This window comes from Ambystoma mexicanum, chromosome 6q (genome assembly GCF_040938575.1).
Source record: "Ambystoma mexicanum isolate Mex_15411 chromosome 6q, UKY_AmexF1_1, whole genome shotgun sequence".
Classification (NCBI taxonomy): domain Eukaryota; kingdom Metazoa; phylum Chordata; class Amphibia; order Caudata; family Ambystomatidae; genus Ambystoma; species Ambystoma mexicanum.
The window spans coordinates 1,643,731,196-1,643,754,857 of NC_090937.1; positions in this window are offsets into that span (position 1 = coordinate 1,643,731,196).

The following is a 23,662-nucleotide window of genomic DNA, read 5'->3' on the forward strand; positions in this document are numbered from 1 at the left end:
CTGGTTCGATCTGTCGCTAAACAATTTGATAACAAAGACTTGATTGCATCATCGGTAGAGACTTTCTGGAACATTGTGCCTTGCCTCTCGCCAAGTGGGCCTGGCCGCTGAACTTTATGACTTATCGTGATTATTGCCTTCCTGCCTTGCATTTTATCCGCTTCAGTGTGAACCGTGTTGATTTCATTACCTGCCGATCTTTTCTCTCCCATCCTCACTAATATTCGAGTGTCATCTAGGTTGATGTATACACCTCTGTCTGAAAATAAGTGATACCGTTAGAACCTAGAGTTGTCAATATTGTGTTCAGGGGGATTGAGAGTTTTTCCATTCCGCAGAGTAATTGTGTTTTGATTTGTTTGCCGTGGTTTGCTTTAGTGTTTCTCATAGACGTTCTGTTATAAATAAATAACTTATTATCTTGACACTAAGCCTCGTTGCGTGTTTGCTTGTTTTGCTGTGAACAATTGCCCTATCTTGTATACTCCCTATACTGACCAACTTTTCTTGAGAGAAGTATGACTGCTCAGCCACAGCTACCAATTGAATCTGTGTGGTACAGACTGCTACCAAGTGGGTTCATCGCAACACCTGTAGTCCTAAATCTTTTGCAGTGGTCCCAGAGGGAACTGCACAGGTTTCCGCCTAACACAGATTATGCGATACTTTCAGGATTACACGTGCCACATCCTGGGTGGCTATGTGGATGTATGCGGATGGAGAAATTGCGCAAACTTTAATTGAATTTTTTAGTGGATGTTCTTTGGAATGGCATGACATTTCTATTGTAAATGTGTAATGGTACATTTCAAGTGTTGTACAGGAGAGACAGTGTTGGATGATGGCAGCTTCGATGCGATTGGTGGATGCGTGTGTGCCTATTTATGCATAATCCAATGAGGTAGAGAACATAGTGCAAAGGGAAGGACTGCTCCAGCTTTACAGGGGTCCGGCGCCTGCGCTAGATGTTATCGTCATCCACTACGGCGGCATGCATATGGGTTACCTTGCTTGCTTTGATTTGTTCCAATGGGCTTTTCTCATCCATAATACCACAAAGAGTATGGGCCACTGCTCATGGATGTTGTTCCGAGCCAGATGCAGGAATGCATGTATACTTTTTTGTCCGCTCGTGGAATGTTCTTCTGCAACAATGACCTCATTAGTTGAGGTGACAGGATTGCATTTTGTTGTCACCCATTGGCAATGCAGTTTAGTTTGCCCATCTACAGGATGCAGTGAAGAGTTTACTGTACTAATGTGAGCACAAGAAAACACAAAAGCTAATAAAAACCAAAGAAAAGATGTTTCTGTAGAAGCAGCAAAAAAAAACCAAAATGTCTCTTTTAAGAGCCGCCTCTTACCACAAACTCCCCCTACCCTAGTTGCAAGTTATTCCCCGATGCCCGCACGCAGCACGAAAGCCACATCCAGGGATTTTGTGTATGGTGGACATGGAAATGAAACCAACCAGATGCTTAAGGCGTGCAGCAATAGGAAGAGGGACTCCTGCTTCACTCAGGCCCGGCCCTCTACGTACATGGGGATCCGCACGTGCCACATTCCGCGCTTCTCACCAAGCTGGCCTATGGAAATGGGACTGTAGTGATTGTCTTATCAGGTGGTGCTGAGGGTGTGCTTCACAGGAAAGCACGCCAATAGGAAGAAGGACTCCTCTTGCTTTACTGGGGCGCGGCCCTCGCGGTACTTGGAGGAAGGCACGTGACACCTTCTGCGCTTCTCACCATGCTCGCCAATGGAAATGGGACTATTGCATTTGGCCAATCAGGTGCTCAGGGTGTACGTCAAAGGAAAGAGCACCAATAGGGAGAAGGAGTCCTCCAGCTTCACCGGGGCATGGCCCTCATGGTAATTGGGGAAAGGCACGTGCCACATTCTGCACTTCTCACCATGGTGGCCGATGGAAATGGGAATATGGCCTTTGGCCAATCAGGTGCTCAGAGTGTACGTCACAGGAAAGGACGAGATTTACTTGTTCCATTACTTTGTGTAGTGCGGCCGGCAAACATGGCAGGACGCACAGTTTTCCTCATGGGTGATGCCTTTGTGGAAGATCTGGTCGTGTATGCCATCCAAGAAGTTTTTTTTGGCAATTTCGGTTTGGAGGGAGTGGAGGCTTTGCGGCACAGTGTAGAAGCATGCTGTTTCGACAGAGTATTTGTAGAATGTCAACGTATGGCCACTTCTGGACCTGTACATGTTGTGGTCGTGCACTTTGGAGCCTTCTTTTTGGGTTTCATGCCTTGTTCCTGTGTGAACCGCTAACTGAAGAAGATGATGAAAGCAGTGCAGTGCATATTTCCCACTGCCAAGGTGCTTTTCTCATGTATACCCCCGAGAATAGTGTGGAAGTATTCCAATGATTCCTGTCGCCAGCCAGAGGTCGGAAGGGGTCAAATCAACAGAAGCATGTGTGACTTCATGAGTGCAGCTGGGATGTTCTCCTGTGAGAATGACAACATTTGTTCTCGCTTTATACACCTTTTCAAAGGAAATGGTGTCTTTGTCGACCAGTGGCAATGACATTTTATTTCACAGTCTACAGGCTGCAGTGAAGACCCTATTGTAAACATGTGAGCTTCCGTACAAAACACAGAAATACTTATAAAAACTGCACAAAAAGGTGATTCTATGGAAGCACCTTTAAAACATTTATTAAAAATTATAAAAAAAGGCTCTTTTAAGAGCCGCCACAACTAACGACGTCCCCTACCCTGGTTTAAACTTATTCTCCCACTCCTGCGCGCACAGAGCACGAAAATTCTGAGAATATTGCGATAGTTGCAGGGTTGCACGTGTTAGCTACGCCCCTTTTGCAGATGATGACCATAGAAATGGGCCTTTAGAGGCAATGGGATTGGTCAATAAGATTTTTGGGTGTGGTGTGTACGCACAGACTGTGGTACACGGTGTATTTGTGGACAGAAATGCAGAGTGGCAGTAATGGCAGTGTGTTTCAGGAGCCACAGCATGCGGTTTGTATTGATTGAAGTGAATGTAAAACATTGTGCAGTGGCTGCTCATTTTGGAGTCTATCATGTGGATGTGTAGTGCTATGGAGCACCTACAATGAAGTGACTGATTTTGGTTTGTCTGTGTGACACTTTGGTGGCACACAATCATGCCGACATTATTGTTGTTCATTGTGAAGGGAAATTTGCACATAATGTTACACGCATTTCAGTGCCGTTTGCGATGCAGACATCACTTGCACAGGACATGCTTTTGTTTTTGATCTTTTGCATAACTTTCTATTGCATTATGCATACACTGATGTGGATGCGGCATTTTTGATTTGGTACGCAAATGAAGAAAGCGCGCTACATTGCGAAGAATTGTATTTGTGCCTTTGTACAACATGTGCCAATGGCGTACTTCACACATGGGAAAATGACGCTTCACAGCACAAACAGTTTTCCCCAGCTATATCTTACTATGCCTGCCATCCCGATTTCTGCACACAACATCGAAATTCCCTTGGTGACCTTCTTCAAAGTAGTGGAAAACTATTTGTAGTAAGTGTTGCGCACTGACATTATTTAAACCGCTGTGCAACACGTAAAGAAACAACTTTCTACTGCGACTGCCTTTCCAACCGATTGAACTACAGTGTTTTGCACAGTGCCACGCCTCCCACCCTGCATCCATTCATTGGCTATTTTAATGTTCAGCTCTCAAAGGTGCTTTTTTATTATTTCCCTTTTTTCCTTTCCAAGTTAATTTCCATTTATTATGGTCTTTTGACACACGCCAGAGAAGGAACGGCAGGAAAGGCCTGTTACAGAAGGGCCAGAACCTGCATGTACAACAAAAGGGACGTGCCGAGAGAAGGAATTATTGGGTGGCACTGACCTACGTATGCGCCAGTCATTGTTATGCTCCCGAACGCACCATTCCACACACTTCCAAGTACCTTACCTCTGCAGAGTAGCGCATTGCAGTACATACACAATACAATGTCCTTTGTCGAGTAAGGGTCTGTAGCATGGCATATGGGCTGCAAGGATGTTTTGGAGCTCTGCAGCCCTGCAGGAGAGACCCTTTTGTTGCCCAAAGTAGATGTGGCAAATTCTGCACATGGAATTACCCTATGTAACTGTTGAAAGGGTGGTAGACTGCCCACTGGTCCCTTGTGCTTTCATTTCAGTTGTCCTTACATGCTGTACAGACACTTCATGATACGCCATTACAGCTTCATTACATGGAGGAGGAAGGCATTTATTCTGTGTGACTCATGCAGGTACAGTACTTTTCTGAGCACCACTAACATGGTTTGCACTCTGCATATTGAACTGTTTGCTTTCTTGCCTTTAAATGCACTAGTATGTGTGTGAGAAAGCTGCACCACCTTTGCCATTTTGCAGACGGACTACAAACTGTCCCACCTGCAGTTAAATGTTTTATTCAACTGTATAACCCACAGGCGACCTCTTGACACTTTCCGTCACACTGCTCAGTGCAGACACAATGTATCTGTTTCACGGGTCATGGAAAGGCAAGCAGCACATCAATCAAATGAATGCCACATTTACCACGCCCACGTTACACTGCAGGTTGTTGTTCCTTGTTTACCAGTGGGAGTCATACAGTCAGGTGTGCTTTAGCCACGCATTGGTAGGCTTGCGGAGCAACCCACATAGTCGGCAGGAGTACTTGAAATGCGGTAGCCTACTCTATGAATCCATAGGGCTGGCAACAGGGGCGGTGTTACCAGCACACAGTGGATGACCTAGGTGTGGAACGGATACACGTGCGCTTCCACAACGACTTAAAAGTACATTAGAAGATGCAGACATGCAGAAACTAATGGAGTCCTGCAAATACTTGCAGTGTGCTTGCACATACGCTGACCAGGTGCAGTCTCCCTAGGAAACGTCCATATTGCTCATCTGTAGTTATCTCGGCCAGTACTGTGTGGCACAGATTCACCATGCAATGTTAACAGAAAAGGAGAAATTACTGAAATGCTCATCAACATTTACCATGTACATCTGTAATCTGTACAATCTTGCTAAGATACACCAACACTATTTGGAAAAGGTAGGGGTAGCGCAAATATATACATACACCACACAATTTGGCCTTTCCACACGTGTATCATGGGGCAGTCAAGGAAGCAGTAACAAACCGTTGTTAACGAGACATTATGGTTCCATTGCAGTGGCAAACAGATATCTTCTTTACAGAAATCACTATGCTAAAGCAACGTTCTGGTTACAGTGCCTTGCTAAAAACCTATGAAATTCATTAACAAAAACATTGTTAAAGGGACATTATGGTTAATTTGAACTAGCAAAAACCTATGAAATTCAATGGAAAAACATTGTTACAGGGACGTTATGGTTACAGGTAAAACCGAAACCCCCTGAAATTCCCCAGTTATGGTAAGCTAAGCAACCATAACTCTTGCTACTAGTGTGCACTGCAAGGACTAACACCCATGACATCAAAGATGCCATCACAAATCATTGATGACATCACATTGAAGAGCAGCGGCTTGGTCCTGAAAGCATGCTATTGTAAATTTGGTGTAAATCCGTCCAGTATTTTTTTAAAATGGGATTAACGTAAGTCAAAATAATTAGTGATATCTGGGTTCAGTCTGTGGACCCATTTCCCTCTTCGGTCCGTGGACAGTCCTCTGATTGGCCTATCGGGCAACGTGAAGTCCGCGGACATCAGGCGCCCCCACCAATTTGATGGAGAAAAGCTTGAAATGCGTCAGTTTTCTTGAAACGCCTGCGATGTTGGATTTGCAGAGTTTTGCTGGTGTCCATGAGCACTGCGGTAGAGAAAAAATATAAAAATGCAACATTGCACTTGTCAAACTCAAGAGAAAATCTCTGGGGAGGTGGGGGTGATGAGGATGCGATGGTATATGGCCATAAGAAGCCCAAAAACGGGTGTTTCCATCCCCGAAAGACCATGAACACTCCAGATGATCCTGGGACAGTCCTGTAGTATCCGCAGACACGTCAGATGTCCTAGGACATCTGTGCCTATTTCTGCATTACAGGGTTTGTGAAAAGTAGTTTTTGGATGGCATATAACTTTGGCGCCACTCAATGAAACTGCATGTAATTTTGGAATTTTATTCTAGACCTAATTCTGAATGGTTTTGCAGAGTTTGGTGAGATTCTGTCAAGAGGGTGCACAATTAGAGGGGGGGTGCCAAAATAATTTTAAGACTTATAAATGTGGTGCTATTTGACACATCTACACAAATGTTTGCAAAAAGATTTGATATCGAGATATAAATGTTTCTCTAAAGTTTGTTGGGATTTTCTCAAGAGGGGCTGAAATTAGAGTGTGGTGTTTCAACATTTTCCGATGCCTTATAACTTTGTTGCCGTTTGACGAATGTGGACAAAGGTTTTGAGAAAGATTATAGATTTTGTCAAGTGTGGGCTAAGTTATATAACTATTGCATGTACATACATTTGGACACTTTTGAAAAAATAAAACATGGACTGATTTAAAGTAAACCTGTGTAAGGAGCATTGGCAACGACCTTAAAGCATGGATTTGCAAATGTGCCTGTGTTTTATTTTTTGACAAGTGTCATAATGTAGGTACAACAAATTGTCATATACCTTTGGTGACTGAGGTATAGCCTGGGTCCATGGGCAGTGGCCAGATTGTCCAGGTCATGGTATAAAGTCATGACCCAGCCAGACAATCTTGCTACTGGCCATGACCGCAAGGGACGATAAATGGTGTTAAAGTGGCCATGTCCACCTGGGACCGGGAATGTGATAAAGTTATTTGAAGGTAGGAAAGGTTTGAAAGGAGAAGAAATGTGCTTGTGGTAATATTTTATTATCAGTGAGCAGTAAAACACGTTTTATTAACTTCTAAAGGATCCATACTTTCAAATATAATGCCTAGTCACAACCAGATTGAAGTATCTCAACAAATTGTTTAATATTTATTGTACAAAGAAAGGTTTGCAGTACTAAAATTTCATACTTCTGCTATTCAAAAAAAAGATATATGGTTTGCCCAATTGTCTGTGTAAAAGAAAAGAAAATGGAAACTTTCCATGACACACTTATTGTCCATGTGATCTTAAGACCTGGACAAGCCCTAAGGCGCATGCTCACCCATCTTTCTGCTGGATAAATAGGTTAGGAATGGCCTCCATGCCATCCTGCAGACAGATCAGAACCACTGAAGTCCCTCGGCACACAACCAAGCCCAGCTGTCGGGTGTCTTCTGTCAATTTGTATTGGTATGATATGATATGATATGGCATTTGTAACGCGCCTATACACAACTGTTTCATCTGGATCTCTCATATGCTCCATGGTGCCATCAAGTACCAGGTTCAGAAGGGGGTCGAAGCCTTTCAAGACACTGCTTGCTTCTCTGCCACCTTGAAATATCACTTTAATAGTTTTGTCGATATACTTCGAGAGATCTAAGATACTCTCTCGTTGTCCTCTCAGATTATTCGAAACTTGCAGAGCCCTGACTCGGACAATTAATTTAATGGGAACAGAATCAGCACGCACAGTCCACAGCTTGTGGTAATATGGTCATAGGGTTCTGCAGGCTGCCATGGAAAGGGAAAATGGGCTCTGTACAGAGCCCTGCCTTCTCTTTCCATTGTGGCCAACTTGGAAAAGGATTTTTCTTGCGACAGCGGAATCTATTTTTTAGCACCCCTGGTTCCCACATTGGGAACCAGGGGTGATAATGGCCTTTATCCCCACTCTCAGGGGCTGCAATGGAGGAGAATGGTCTGGAGCCCTCGTTATATATTTATTTATAAAGCGGCGAAGCCCGCAGGCATCTGTGTGCACACAGACACACTTCGCTTGGGCTGATAACTTGGGCTGCCGGGCCGTTATTCCCCGTTCCAGTCCCTGGAACGGGGGATGAACGTCACATTATTTCAATTAGCATAACACAAAATGTCTATAAGATTTTGTTTTAGTTATATTTTTTAACTGTGAAAGGTGGTTCCTAAAGGAAACTTTCTTTTGTTTAAAAAAAAAAAAGAAATTGCAGGAGAAGTTGGAACGTAAGGTGAGGAGGGAAATGAGGCACCAAGCACTAATATGGAGGGGCAGGTGGACAGGTGAAGATGCTGTGTGTGTGGTTTACTTCTAAGGTAGTGGGTTGTGTTTCTCATGCTCCTTGATTACAGCGTCGAATTGCTTCAACCTGCAGAGTGGTGTGTTGAAGTATATACAGAAGACTGTTGTCTTCCAAAGATATGGATGAACAGCCTCTTTTATTGATTGCAAGGTAACTTATGGGATTTTGTGTCCCACAGAAGGAGGCTGAGTGGTTACAGTATTGGTAGAGAATGATTATGTGGAGGAAGGCAGCCTACTACTTGCTAAGAAAGGAACAATCTTTCTGAGAGCATTGCGGTTGTTGGATTTGGGGTGGCGGCGTATGGAGGTGAGACTCTTATGAGTAATGTCCAGGTAGTCCGCAACTGAGTACAAAGTTGCACTAAGTGTATTTCAATTTTGTAGCTTTAGCCGTTGGTACATTCCCAACAGTGGTAAAGAACTGCCACACCCATGATTCTCTCTGGGTGCTAGAGGTAGGCACTTCCTCTACCTCATCTTCTTGGTCCTCTTCATTTTTTTGGGAAATACTGTGCTTTTTTGTTGTGTGGGTACTCCAGCTGGTGGTGGCTCTTGGGGAGAGGGATGGCAATAGCTGATGCAATTTCTAAGATGAATAGCAGTTTCGCAAATATTCTTCCAACTATGTGCTTTGTACTAGATTGTTAATGGATTATGTGTAAGAATAGGTGTAGGAGCTGTGCAAGGTTACATTTTGAGCTTGAAAGTTCCTAGATCAGTAGAAAATGCAGTTCCAAACTGTCCTCGACACAAGGACCCAAACGCAAAGTGCAAATGCGTACATGAACATGTCGCGCAGAAGCACATGGCACTGTCTGGAAGGTCCACAATGACGTCAGACGTTCGTGGACATCCACGGAAGCAAAAACAGTGGAAAAAGTATAGAAGTGTTAAAAAGGATGCTCGAAGGTGGGAAATGGCAGAGTTTTAAGGTGAAATGTTATAAATTGAACAAACACGTTGTTGTTTTGGGTTAAGTATGATATTAGTAAGTTGTAGGAAAATAGCATGCACTGGTAAAAACCCATGGAATTCTCAGAAAAAACTTTGTTCAAGGGATTTTATGGTTAAGTTGCACTAATAAAAATCAATGACATTCAATGAACAAATTGGGACGTTATCGTTAAGTTGCATTTATAAAAACCTATTAAATTAAATGAAAAAACGTTGTTAACCTCTTTAGTGGCAAGGACGAGGTATCTCGTCCTTGGGATTACCTCCCTGTGGCCAAGGACGAGATACCTCGTCCTTTTCGGCACTCTGTTTTGTGCGATCCCTGCAAAGCAGGGATTGCACAAAACTGTAATCCAACCCCCGGGCTATGTGAGGGGGAGGTCCCCCTTCACTGCCCGGGGGTTGGATTACCTTCAATATCATGTTGGCGTGCGTCATGCCGACATGAAATTGAAAGTAAATTCACTGCGGCAGCCATTTTCGGCTGCCGCAGTGAAAACAGAAGGTGAGTGTTCACCTTACTCTGCCTCGATCTCCGGCTGCATTTCAAGCCGGAGATCGAGGCATTGCTGGTCACGGATCGGGCAAAAGATGGCTGATCATCTTCCCCCAGGGAAGGCGGCAAAATAAAAAAATAAAAAACGAAAAGTACAAAAACAAAAGGGAATTTTGGGTGGGAGTGGGGGGCCACTAGCCACCAGGGATATATTTTACAGAAAAGGGGGGTGGCCCTCTCGCCCTCTCCCCAAGGGGTAAAGGGGGCACGCCTTGTAGCCCTCCCTGGGGGCAGATATCTGCTCCTAGGAAGAGGCACCTGACCCCAGGGAGGGCTGCATGAGATGGCCCCCTCCTATCTGCCCCAGGGAGGGCTGAATGAGATGCCCGCTCTGCATTTGTTGTGGGGGGTAGAGGATCACCCCCCATTACCTGGCGGTTTAGGGTGCCCCTCAGCGCGCCCTTAAGTGTAGTGTACCATTTTCCATTTTTTTCTTTGTTTACGAAACTTGCCTTGGCGCTGAGGGGCACATTGGTGTGCCAATCTGGCCTCAGGGTGCCCAAACCTTACTGCCCCACCAACCAGGGGGCCTGTCCAACACATTTTTGATTGCCCTCTCCCCCACACCCCAAATGGAGGGGGGTGTACCTCACACAGCCGTTTGTAGGAGGCCCAGGGAGGCCTTCATGAGGTGCCCCCGCCACCCATTTGGGATGAGGGGGGAGAGGGTCATCATAAATTGTGGGACAGGCCCCCCAGAGGGTGGGGCAGTAAGGGTTGGGCACCCTGGGGCCAGATTGGCACACCAATGTGCCCCTCTGCGCCAAGGCAAGTTTTGTACACAAAGAAAAAAATGGAAAATGGTGGAATGCATTTTAGGGGGGGCTGTGGGGCACCCCAAAGGGACTGGGAATTTTCTAATGGTCCGGGGTGGTGACCCCGTCTCCCCCACCCGCAATGGAGTGGGTGCCATGTCATGCAGCCCTCCCTGGGACCAGATATCTGCTCCTAGGAAGGGACGCCTGAGCCCAGGGAGGAGTGCAGGACAGCCACCCACTTATCTGCCACGGGGAGGGCTACATGAGATGCACCACCCCTCCAATTGGGGTGGGGGAGGAGAGGTGCATCCCCTTCACAATAGAAAGTTACCTGGCGGTGTATGGGGCCCATTTGCCCCCACTAAAGGGCAGCCTGCCATTTTGAATTATTTTCTTTGTTTACTAAACTTGCCTTGGTGCAGAGGGGCACATTGGTGTGCCAATCTGGCCCCGGGGTGCCCAAACCTTACTGCTCCACCGACTGGGGGGGCCTGTCCAACAATTTTTGGGGGCCCTCTTCCCCCCACCCCAAATGGAGTGGGGTGTACCTCACACAGCCGTTTGTAGGAAGCCCAGGGAGGCCTGCATGAGGTGCCCCCGCCACCCATTTGGGGTGAGGGGGGAGAGGGCCCCCAAAAATTGTGGGACAGGCCCCCCAGTGGGCAGGGCAGTAAGGTTTGGGCACCCTGGGGCCAGATTGGCACACCAATGTGCCCCTCTGCGCCAAGGCAAGTTTCGTAAACAAAGAAAAAAATGGAAAATGGTGGAAGTCATTTTAGAGGGGGCTGTGGGGCACCCCAAAGGGACGGGGAATTTACTAATGGGATGGGGAATTGACCCTCTCCCCTCCACCCGCAACGGAGTGGGTGCCATGTCATGCAGACCTCCCTGGGACCAGATATCTGCTCCTAGGAAGGGACGCCTGATCCCAGTGAGGAGTGCAGGACAGCCCCCCACCATTATCTGCCTCAGGGGAAGGCTACATGTGATGCGCTGCCCCTCTAATTGGGGTGGGGGTGGAGAGGTGCACCCCCCTTCACATTAGAAAATTCCTCAGCAGTGTAGGGTGCCCCTCAGCCCACGCTAAATGGCAGTCTGCCATTTTGAATTATTTTCTTTGTTTACTATACCTGCCTTGGCGCAGAGGGGCACATTGGTGTGCCAATCTGGCGCCAGAGTGCCCAAACCTTACTGCCCCACTCACTGGGGGGCCTGTCCCATAATTTTTGGGGGCCCTCTCCCCCCACCCCAAATGGAGGGGGGTGTACCTCACGCAGCCGTTTGTAGGAGGCCCAGGGAGGCCTGCATGAGGTGCCCCCTCCACCCATTTGGGGTGAGGGGGAAGAGGGCCCCAAATAATGGTGGGACAGGCCCGCCAGTGGATGGGGTGGTAAGGTTTGGGCACCCTGGGGCCTGATTGGCACACCAATTTGCCCCTCTGCGCCAAGGGGAGTTGGGTTACCAAAGGAAAAAAGGGAAAATAGTGGAACGCATTTTAGTGGGGCTGTGGGGCACCTGAAAGGGACAGGGAATTTTCTAATGGGATTGGGCGTTGACCTCCCCACCTCCACCCGCAATGGAGTGGGTGCCATGTCATGCAGCCCTCCCCGGGACCAGATATCTGCTCCTAGGAAGGGACGCCTGAGGCCAGGGAGGAGTGCAGGACAGCCCCTCCCCCCTTATCTGCCCCCAGGGAGGGCTTCATTTTGCTGGTGTGACCGTAGGTAACACTTGGTTTTTGCTTTGTTACAGCTTTTTGCAGCGAGCAGCTGCAACGTTATGCGAGTACTGTTTTTTATTATTCTATGGTTAGGGCCCACTGTCAGTGGGGTGGGTGAGACTGGGGCTGGATTTATGGTGGTTTGGGTGGGAATGGCCTGTCTGAGCGGATATGTTGGTGGGGGCTGGGACAAAATTGTCTCGTTTTCATCGGGACACGTGTAGGAACGCGGGAAGGTAGGCCATGTGTTATTGGCGGTGTGTTTCGGTGGGTGGCCAGAGCGAAATGTATGAGAATTGTCTTCATTTCCTGCCAATTTCAGAGACTTTTCCCTGTGTCCACTCACCGAAACACGTTGCCAACAACAGATTATACCTTCTCGCGTTCCCACAGGTGTTCCGAAGAAAAAGGTACCTCACATGTGTGGGTGCACCTACCGGGGGCGCAAAAGGAAAAGGGTAACCCGCTGGTAACCCCAAGGCTTTCACCACAGCACAATTTGTTCATGTGGGCAATCTACAGATTTGGGCCTAGGGTGTCGAAGCCAGCAAGGAAAACAGGGAACCCCATGCATTTCTGAAAAGAGAACAACCTAGCTCTCTTATTGTTTGCCGCCTTCTGTGTTCTTTTCCGTTCTTGGTTTGAATTAAAGTTTGGCTTCTCCCATGTACTATATTTGCTTGTTATTGAGAGGCAGACTGCCTCCTGAGTTGGAGTCGACCTCTTTTGCGCCTCCACTGTCCCGGCCCAGTTTTTAGAGGCATCCTTAATCTCAGCTCAATCCCCTACCCTCAATGGGAAGGGAGGTTCCCTCAATCCTGCCTTGGCCCGAAGCTTGTCGTTGCTCCCTCTTAGTGTTTTCGGGCCTTCACTGGGGTCTTGGCCTATGTTCTACTCCAGGCCCCTTTCGTTGTTAGGCCCTGTGTCGACATTCCGGAGGGTTTGTTCTTCGGCAAGTGCTCCAGTATCTACATTTTCAGTGCTTCCCAGAAGGCCGCAATCTGGGACCTCGTCCTTGGCCTCCTTTTATTGATTTCACTGGGGCGACAAATCACCAGCCATATCAGGAACAGTTTTTTGATAGAAGAATCTTTAATTTGTCGGCAGGTTGCTCTTCATCAACCCATTCGGATGCCAGATGGATTTTGATAACATGTGATAGGTCCGATTTGTTTTGTCCACTTCTGTATGCCCGGGGCTAGGAATCACTGCAGTAGTCGACTTGAATGCAGGATGCCTTGATGAATTATGTGCACTCAATTTGGGCTCCTGCCTCCTCCAGTTCCCGACTTCGACCCCGTACTGTTATCAATAGGGGCATCGATGGACTAGATGCTGGTGAAATTGGCCTCATCCTCTGATCGTGTCAAGAGGTCTGCCTGGGAAGCCACGAGAGGAAAATCCTAGGTCGGGCCTTTTCGATCTTGTTGTTTTCTGTTTCAATGGAGGTTAGTCTGGTTTTCCCAGGCATGTAGTTCAACGCTGTTTTTGGAGCAACAGAGAGGCGAGAGATCGTGGCTTTACAGGCAAGTGTGAATGGGGTGGCAGTGTCTTTTCAACTACTATTGGGGTTGCTGCTGGGGGTGCCTTTGCTGTTTCTGAAGTTGTTACTGTTTGTATTGATGGTTTGATAAAGCAGCACCCCTCCCGCCTCACTCATCAGATTCACTGTCTCCTTCCCTTCCCCCACCTGTGACGCCTCTTTCAGATTGTCAATATATTGCACCGACCGTACTTGCAATAACTTCAGCCTCTGTGTTGAAAGGGTATAGATCTGTTCTCAGACACTTTAGCCCTTCACCATCGTTTACATGTTTATCTATTTCAACTTCTGATCCCTCTTTTGTGCTATTGTCAGTGTGACTGTCGTTGCCGGAAGGTATATGAGAGATGACTCCCAGCACTCACCTTTCTGGAGTTTGTTAGATACACTCCTGTGGGTGCCAAGATCATCATTGGTGCTTCTGTTAGATATCCTGGCCAGGGAACCTCTTCCAGTTGCAGGGGGCTAATTCCCGAGGCTGTGCCCTTCTGGGCAACCACCATGGTCGACTCCGCCTTGTCGCACTCTTCACAAACTGCCACAGACTGCAAAACCTCTGTGAAAACTCAGCAAACGCTCCGTGTTGCTGCCAGGTTTTTAGCTGGTGAGCTCCTCCTCTTCCTCAATGGAAATGACAGACAGACCAACAAGACTGCTGCCATAGACTGCAAAACCTCAGCAAAAACTCTTGGTGAGGTTTTTAGCTGGTGAGATCCTCCTCTTCCTCAATGGAAATGGCAGACAGACAGACCAATAAGGATGCTGCCACAGACTCCGAAAAGTCTCTCTTGTTCTCCTCCTCTTCTCTCTCATTCTCTCTCTCTCTCTCTCTCTCTCTCTCTCTCTCTCTCTCTCTCTCTCTCTATCTCTCTCTCTCTTCCTCTCTCTCTCTCTGTGAGAGTTGCGGTTGTGCGATGTGCTGTTTGTTCTCTTTTTCTGTACAGTATGGTTATCTACTAGATTCAGAATGAATTTTAATTGCAGTTGGTTGAACTGGACCAGATGTAACATTCGCATGCACTATCTGTCATGTAAAAGTAAACGGTTTCTCTATTTATTTATTTACTTATTCATTTATTTATTAAAATTTGTAAGAAGGGAGCTACATGCCCGAAGGCCTCAGAGCGCAGCAAGCCAGAGGAAAGCAAGGCAACAACACTACAGTAAGATCAATCAGCAGATAGAAGTTAGTCAGCCAGATTAAACAGAAGAGTTTTTGTACTTTTTAAAAAAATAGTTAGAGAGTGAGAAGCTTTAATAGCAAGTGGAAGGGCATTCCATTGACACCTAGCATGAAAATCAAAGGTAGTTTCTCCAAATTGTTTCAAGTGAAAATGCGGTTGATTTAGCTGAGAAGCATCAGAGGAGCGCGAATTTCAATGATAGTCTCCTAGAAAGATAGAGAGGTGCTCACTTATTCTGGCATTTAAAGACAAGAGACAATGGGCCTCATTACAAGTGTGCCCGTCCGGTCACAACAGTGCCGGTAAGCCTACCAGCACCATTGTTACCAGACCAGCACACCCCAAGCCTGCCTGCCGGTGTTGCTGTGCCCGTCAGGTCTGACCCTGCTGGGCACATCAGCCACGGTAGGCAGAATTTCACGGAAGCACCTGCACAGTTATTAATGGTGCCAGTGCTTCCGTGGTTCACATTGTCATGCTGCGGCCTTGGAAGTGCTGGCAGAAATGGAAGTAAACCTAACATGGTGGTCCTGTGTTCCATTCTATCATTCTAGCGTTTTTCCAAGATGGCTACTGAATGTTTATCTATGGTGAATACGAAACAATCCTTGCGTTGTATCGTCCATGGTTCCCACTCAGAGTTTCTGTGTTGTCCCAGCGACTTTCTTAGCAGTACAGCGCTCCGTTATATACTTCTTCCCGTGCAAAACCCTTCTCGTTCTGCACGGTTTCCTGCATTCAGGTGACTCTGCCTTCCCTAAGGTACTGTGGTATTATTCCTTCTATTCCGTTTCTCCACGTCTCTCCTTCTTACTTCCCCTTTGCCTTTTTTCTCATTCCCTTTTCCCAGAGTTTTACTGCCTCCGTACGCCCCGTCGTCGGAGTTCCTAGCTTTACCTGTTTTCTTTTCTTTGCTTCCGGCGTACGCTTGCCTTACCTCTCTTTTTTTTCTTCCTTTTTCTACTGGAGTCAGCCTTTCTCTCTTCCGTAGGCGTCTCTGCTTCTGCCTCCAACCTTCCTACTGATTAGTCTTGAATTACATGCTTCTTTCTTCCTTACCTCATACCCTCCCGTACTACACTTACCTTCTACTTCCCTCTGTATGAACAATCGCCAACATTCTTGTGCTATTGTTCTTGTGAAGTCACGCTCAGTTGGAACTACGGTATCCAGAGTTCCTTTCTGCTTATCTAAACAAGCAGTTACGGAGTATTGCCAGCTGTCTTCCCGTACCTTCAGGAACTACAATTCCCAGCGTGCAGCGTACCTGCAAGACCCGGCTCACCAAGATAAGTCGTCATTGAAGGACATTATCCGGATTCAACAATCATACATCATCTAACAGGGTTTTTTCAGCCACAAGGCTTTTTCCCTGAAACTTTGGGTCTTGCTCCCTGGGGTTCACCTAGTCTGGTTTACCACTCCCAGTCAAGGTGGCCTCCGAGGGAGCACGTCCTTATCTTCATCAAAAGAAAGAAAATAAATCAACAGGACAGAGGAAACCGCAACGGGAGAAGACATCAGAAGCATTGGACAGTTCCATAGAGGAAACAGGTGAGGAGGAGTGTGGGGAGGATCTTCGAGAGCCTGACACCCATTCCCATTGAGTCCTAGGAGATTCACCATTTACCGGCGACTGACTTCCCGTAGCTCCGGGTCTGTAATGCCCTGGTGTTTCCAGCAAGCCACGTGCTGGTAAAATTCACAAGTCCGGCGGCAACCTGCCAGTTTTACCAGCACGTTATTGCCGGACTTGTAATGAGGCATTATGTCGTATGCCTTATACTCTGCCTGACTGGAAGCCACAGCAATGTCCTCATAAATACAGGTGTCTCGAGAGCATGAATACTGTTCGTACAGTGCCATTTTGGGGGGCCTGCAGGTGGTGGAGATTAGCTTTTGAGGTGCCTAATAGTAAACTATTACAAAGGTCTAACCTTGAATTCACAAGAGAAGATGCCAGAAGCGCTCAATTCGCAATGGACAGATAAGGCCTAATCTGATGAAGCAGCTTGACTACATGACGGCATGATGAACGTAGCTGTAAGACCTACTTCTTCATAGATAGTTCCGCGTCAAGATACACCACAAGAGTTTTCACAGAGTTACAGTCAGCAATAACAGTGCCCACAATTACAAATAGGATTATTGAATATGGAGCTTCTTAGGGCGAGGACCGGATGCCATATTAAGAAACTCCGTCTTCTTGGAGTCATTGTGGGCGAGAGAATTTTCCGCCATCCAAAACTAAATTTTATTGTAAACAAAGTTTATTTTGTCTGTGTCCTTACAGTGTACTCCAGATAATTCAAAGAGGATCTGGGTGACATCTGCATAGTTTTCAAATTGGACACCCAGATCTACCAAAAGGTCAATAAAGGGTCTTATATACATATTAAACAAAAGGGGCGAGAGACATGATCCTTGCGGCACACCGCAGGACAGAACTATATTGCCACCGTTAGCAATCTATTATGTAGACGTTTATGGTCTATAATGCTGATAAGTCTAACAATAACAGAACCGCTGGGTGACTTTTTTCAATAATATCAGTTCTATTAGATTTGTTTGTTTTATTTGCTTTTATAGCGTACCAAACTCAGGGGTACCTGGGCGCTTTCTTAGGGTACATCATGTTACAACAATGAAGTAAAATACAATACAATAATATTTACAGTAATAGATGCAGTAATGTACAGAAGTCTGCAACAGTATAAGAAATACAGTAATTACATTTGTTCGGTATATACATAGCTTAAGGCTTACAGTGGGCATGGATTAGCATATACATTTGATCAGTATAAACATAGCTTTGAAAGGTAATGGCAGAGCCTCAGGTGGCTGGTAGATCAAATTTACTAAGCCATGGGCATGCTCATTTAGTCGATGGAGGGGTCACAGTGGTGCATGGTGATAGTTACTTGGTTTGTGAGAACAGCCAGGTTTTTACTTTGTTCCGGAATGATAGGAATTTAGGGTCTGACCTGAATGCAGGTGGTAGCTTGTTTCAGGCCTTGGCCGCGAGCACCGGTAAGCTGGTGATTCCTGCTATGAGGAATTTGAATTTGGGAATATTGAGGCAGTGGGCATAGTTTGCTCTGGTGGGTCTAGTGTAGTTGTTCCTGGCAGATTTGCCCATCAGGTACTTGGGGGCTGTGCTATTTAGGCACTTATGAGTGATCATAAGCGTTCTGAAGGCGATTGTCATGATCCGCAGAGTGCGCCCCTTTTGGGCTTCCTGGTCCCTGTCACAACGGGCTTGCACTCACTAATACTCCCAACATGGCCGTCCAGCGTATACCCCTTCTCGCTCCATACGCTGGATGTAGCCTTTTCTATTAATAGACCACGCCTTCCGTGGCTCTGCGCATCTCAATGCTATTACGAAGTAGCGACCAGACGTGTGCTCCATTGCTCGCGGTACTATTCCTTTGTTCCAATCCCGCTAATCCCTTCCTTGACCTTCCCCTTCTAATTACCTCCTGGACTCGTGTGCTATCGTGCTTTCATTGCCTCCTGGATTCCTGTATTCGGCGTCCCGGACATTGAACGCACTCTGGAGTCGGAAGAGACTCGAGCAGCCTTATTCAAGAACCGGTCCGTCCGCAAGAAGGCATCAACCAAGGACACGAGTAAAGAACGGACTCAGGTGAGAAGGGGGGAACTCCTTGACAGTTTGAGACGCCACCCGACCGAACTTGTTATTGATATGGAGACTGCCGTGCAGGACCTGATGCGTCGTATACAAGAACTATCTACAGAGGTACAGAATCTAAAGGCAGAAAACGCAGCTCTCAAACAATTGATCCTATGCCGGGATTCTGCTACAAAAGAAAGTGTCTTACTGGGCGGCAAAACTCTTCGTGCATTTCTGGATTCGTGTTTGGTCCACTTTACCTTCAAGCCCTATTACTCTTCGACCCCCAGGGCCAAGGTGGGTTTCATAATCTCTCACCTTTCCAGAAATGCCTTAACCTGGGCTACTCCCCTCGTTAACTCTGGTGATGACTTTGATGGGTTCATACAGGCCCTTAAAAACATGTTTGACCACCCTGAGCAGGTTTACAGCGCCCAGGAACGCCTGTTAGACTTTCAGCAAGGTTCTCAGGATATGCTCACGTATGTGACCCGATTCAAACAACTGGCTAAGGAAGCTGACGGGTCCTCTAAGGCGAGCTTTACCCTGTTCAGGAGAGGATTGAACGATGAGATTAAGGATGAGCTGGCCAGAGTGGCACGGCCGAGCTCATTCCAGGCACTAATGGATCTTGCCATGCAAATTGACTTCCGTATCCAGGAGAGGAAGGCAGAAAAGAAAAAATCCAGGGGAAATCCTCCCAAGGTGTCCTTTGAGAGTACCGTCAGAACGGACACCAACCCAAGCCCAGTCACGGAACCAGAACCCATGCAGATTGGAGCTTTTCGTGGACCCATATCTCCACAAGAGAGGATGAGAAGAATACATACGGGGTTGTGCATTTATTGTGCCTCAGATAAACATTTGGTTAGGGAATGTCCTTTAGCACCCCCTCAGCGTTCGGGAAATGCCAGCTCCTGATCCGAGATAGAGCAGAGCTTAGGGAGAGAGATGTTTGCTCCACATCAATTCCATCCTTGAACCCTCCTGGACAAAACAATTTGGTTATATTGCAGGCCTTTTTATCACCCTCCAAGAATAAGACCTATTCCATTTTGGCCTTGGTAGACTGCGGAGCTATGGGAATATTCATCGATCAAGAGTGAGTTGCTAAACATCGGATTCCGTACGAGACACAAAGTACCATGCAACCTGTAGAAGCCATGGACGGAAGACCCCTCACGTCAGGATCCATAAACCTGCAGACCAAGGAGATCCAGCTTTCCATAAATCACCATCAGGAGCTGATTAGGTTTGACATCATTAAGTCAGCCCATTAGCCCATGGTTTTAGGTATGCCTTGGCTACAGAAACACAATCCGTATATCAACTGAACAGCGGGTTCTCTATTCCTAGGCTCTGAGTTTTGCATGTCGCACTGCCTATCCCCGGAACCTTCCTTAACACACCCAAAGGAACCTACAAGGGAGCAACAGACAGCACTCATGGTATCTAATATCATACAAATTCCTGAGGCCTATCAAGGATACGCTGATGCGTTTTTGACTGCCATAGTCCAGGCCCTACCCCCACACAGACCTGAAGACTGCGCAATAGATACAGAACCCTCAGCAGTGATTCCCTTCGGCAGGATGTTCATCCTTTCCGAACCCAAGAAAAAGGCCCTCAGAGAATACCTGGATACCAACCTTGAAAATGGCACCATAAGACCTTCAAAATCTCCTGCTGGTGCTTCACTATTTTTTGTTCCCAAGAAGGATACCAAGGAACTCAGACCCTGCCTCGATTATCGCGGCCTAAATCAATGCACCCTCAAGAACCGGTACCCGCTACCCTTGATTTCGGATATCCTGGAAGCCGTGAGAGGCGCGGTAATATTCACCAAGTTGGATCTCCGGGGTGCCTATCATTTGATCCGTGTCCGGGAAGGGGACGAATGGAAAACCGCCTTTGGCCATTATGAATATCTAGTCATGCCATTTGGACTAGCTAACGCCCCGGCAATTTTCCAACGTTTTATGGATAGGGTGTTTTCTGACATGTTGTTTCTCTTCGTCATTGTATACCTGGATGACATATTGATCTTCTCCAAGGACCCTCTACAACATGAACAGCACATGAAGGCAGTGTTACCGAGACTCCGAGAACACAAACTCTTAGCCAAACCCGAAAAATGCTTGTTTCATGTTACCTCCGTTCATTACCTAGGATTTATCCTTATTCAAGAGGGGATCGGTATGGACCCTTCAAAGGTAAAGGCCATACTGACTTGGCCTGCTCCCACTTCCGTGAAACAAGTTCAATCCTTCCTGAGGCTTGCCAATTTGTACCGGAAGTTCATATCTAATTTCTCCGAGATAGTACAGCCAATTGTTGCTCTCCTGAAGAAGGACAATCCTTTCCTCTGGTCTACACCGCAAGATACGGCGTTTCAGCGTTTGAAGACAGAGTTTACACAAGCACCTATCTTGGCCCAACCCGATACTAGCCGACCCTTTCTAGTAGAAACGGATGCCTCTAATTACGCCATAGGGGCGGTCTTGGAGCACGAATTAGAAGATAAACTGGAACACCCAATTGCTTATGTTTCACGAACCCTGACTCCTAGTGAAACACACTATTCAGTCCTGGAAAAGGAATTGTTAGCCATCCACCAAGCCTTCACTGAGTGGCAACATTTACTTTTGGGAGCTAAACATCCAGTCCAGGTCCGTACGGACCACCGTAACCTCCAGATTCTACAGTCTTTGGAGTGTAGAAATAGTCGTCAGGCGCGTCGGACCTACTTCTTCGCCCAGTACCAGTTCCACATCACTCATGTTCCAGGATCACAGAACCTAATTGCTGACGCCTTATCTCGACGACCGGAATACGAGCCCACTGAAGACAAGGCATATACTCAGATGTTTTCCCCCATGATTTTTGTAGCTCAAGCAGTCAACCTCCTTGAAGAAATCCGAGCTTAAACCCAAACCTCTAAACTGAGGAAGGATATATCCAAGAAAAATCAATGGAATCTAAGGGCCCGGGAAGGTTATTTATTCAAGGGCAATGTATTGGTCATTCCTACAAAAAGACTAGAACAGTGAATAATAAAGCTCTGTCATGATACCCTACACTCCGGACATCATGGTGTCACCAATACCCTCCGTCTTATACAAAGACAATTCTGGTGGCCTAAGATGAGGTTCGACGTACGACAGTACATTCAAGTCTGTGTTGTCGGTAGTCAAAATAAACATGATAACAAGAGACCGGATGGCCTTCTATTACAACCTACACTGCCAACAAGGCCATGGGAGATTATCGCTACAGACTTCATTGTGGAACTACCACCTTCCCGTGGATACACTACCATCATGGTTACCATAGACTTGATCACTCATGTGGCGCATTTTACGCCCCTGCGTAAACTACCATCCTCCTCTGAACTGGCAGGAATCTTCCTGGAATATATATTCCGTTTGCATGGACTCCCTTCCAAGATCATATCGGATCGTGGACCTCAATACATCCCACAATTCTGGAAACATCTCTGTCAACTTTTGGGAATTCAGTGTGCCCTTTCTTCAGGATATCACCCTCAAACCAATGGAGCAGGGGCGTTGCTAGGGGGCGGCTAAGGGGGCTATAGCCCCTGATCTTTTGGTTGTAGCCCCGGATAGAATCTCAGGAGCTACAGCCAAAAGACTAGCTAGCCCCCAGTCCCAACAGTTCCGACATCAGCTTAGCCCCGGGTCTTTTCCAGACCTAGCAACTCCCCTGCAATGGAGCCACAGAACGTGTCAATGAAACCCTGGAACAGTATCTTCGATGCTTCGCCACCAAGGTCCAGGATGACTGGTCACTCCTGATACCTGTGGCTGAATTCGCCTACAACAATTCCGACCATTCGGCACTTAAAACGAGCCCCTTTTATTGTAGTCAAGAGTTCCATTCATAGGTCCTGCCTTCTGTTCTTCCTCAATCTACACCAGTACCTACAGTTGACTCTTGGATCGAAACCCTTTTCAATATACACAGGGAGGCTAAGGAATTCTTAGAGAAGGCCAGAACACAGACCAAGAAATATGCGGATTCCAAAAGAAGACCAGGCCCCTCTTATGCAATCGGTGACCAAGTCTGTTTGTCCTCAAAGTTACTACCCCGACATCTACGGCCTAATAAATTGGCCCCATGATACTATGGTCCCTTTCCCATCAAAGAAATTATAAATCCTGTTTCTTATCGGATCAAATTACCAGATTCCTGGAAGAAAATACATCCAGTCTTTCACACATCTTTACTGAAACCCTACTATCCATCCTCCCGGAAATTCTGCAGACCTCCTCCTATGCTGGTCGACAACCAACTCGAATACGAGGTATCCCGGATTTGTGATTCCAGGTATAGACGGGGCCAGCTTCAATACCTGGTCGAATGGAAGGGATATCCCCCTAGTGAAAGAACCTGGGAGCCTATGTCAAACATCAAGGCCCCTCGGCTGCTCAGAAGATTTTACCTCATCCACCCGGGCAAACCTGGAGGGACGGGTCTTCGGACGAGGCATGCTGTCATGATCCGCAGAGTGCCCCCCTTTTGGGCTTCCTGGTCCCTGTCACAACGGGCTTGCACTAACTAAAACTCCCAACATGCCCAGCGTATACCCCTTCTTGCTCCATACGCTGGACATAGCCTTTTCTATTATTAGACCACGCCTTCCGCGGCTCCGCGCTTCTCAATGCTATTACGAAGTAGCGACCAGATGTGTGCTCCGTTGCTCGCGGTACTATTCCTTTGTTCCAATCCTGCTAATCCCTTCCTTGACCTTCCCCTTCTAATTACCTCCTGGACTCGTGTGCTATCGTGCTTTCACTGCCTCCTGGATTCCTGTATTCGGCGTCCCGGACATTGAACGCACTCTGGAGTCGGAAGAGACTCGAGCAGCCTTATTCAAGACCCGGTCCATCCGCAAGAAGGCATCAACCAAGGACACCAGTAAAGAACGGACTCAGGTGAGAAGGGGGGAACTCCTTGACAGTGATGCTATTTTGGTTAGTGAGTCAGTTGATGTTTCGCCGGGTTTGTGTGATGTGGTTGGAACACGGGATATTTAGGACAGTTCTGAGTGCATTATTTTGCAATACTTGTAACTTGTGTAGATTTCTTTGGCTGGTGCCAAGATAAAGAGTATTGCAATAGTCCAGTTTGGATAATATCAGGGCCCCTGCAAGGGTGATGCAG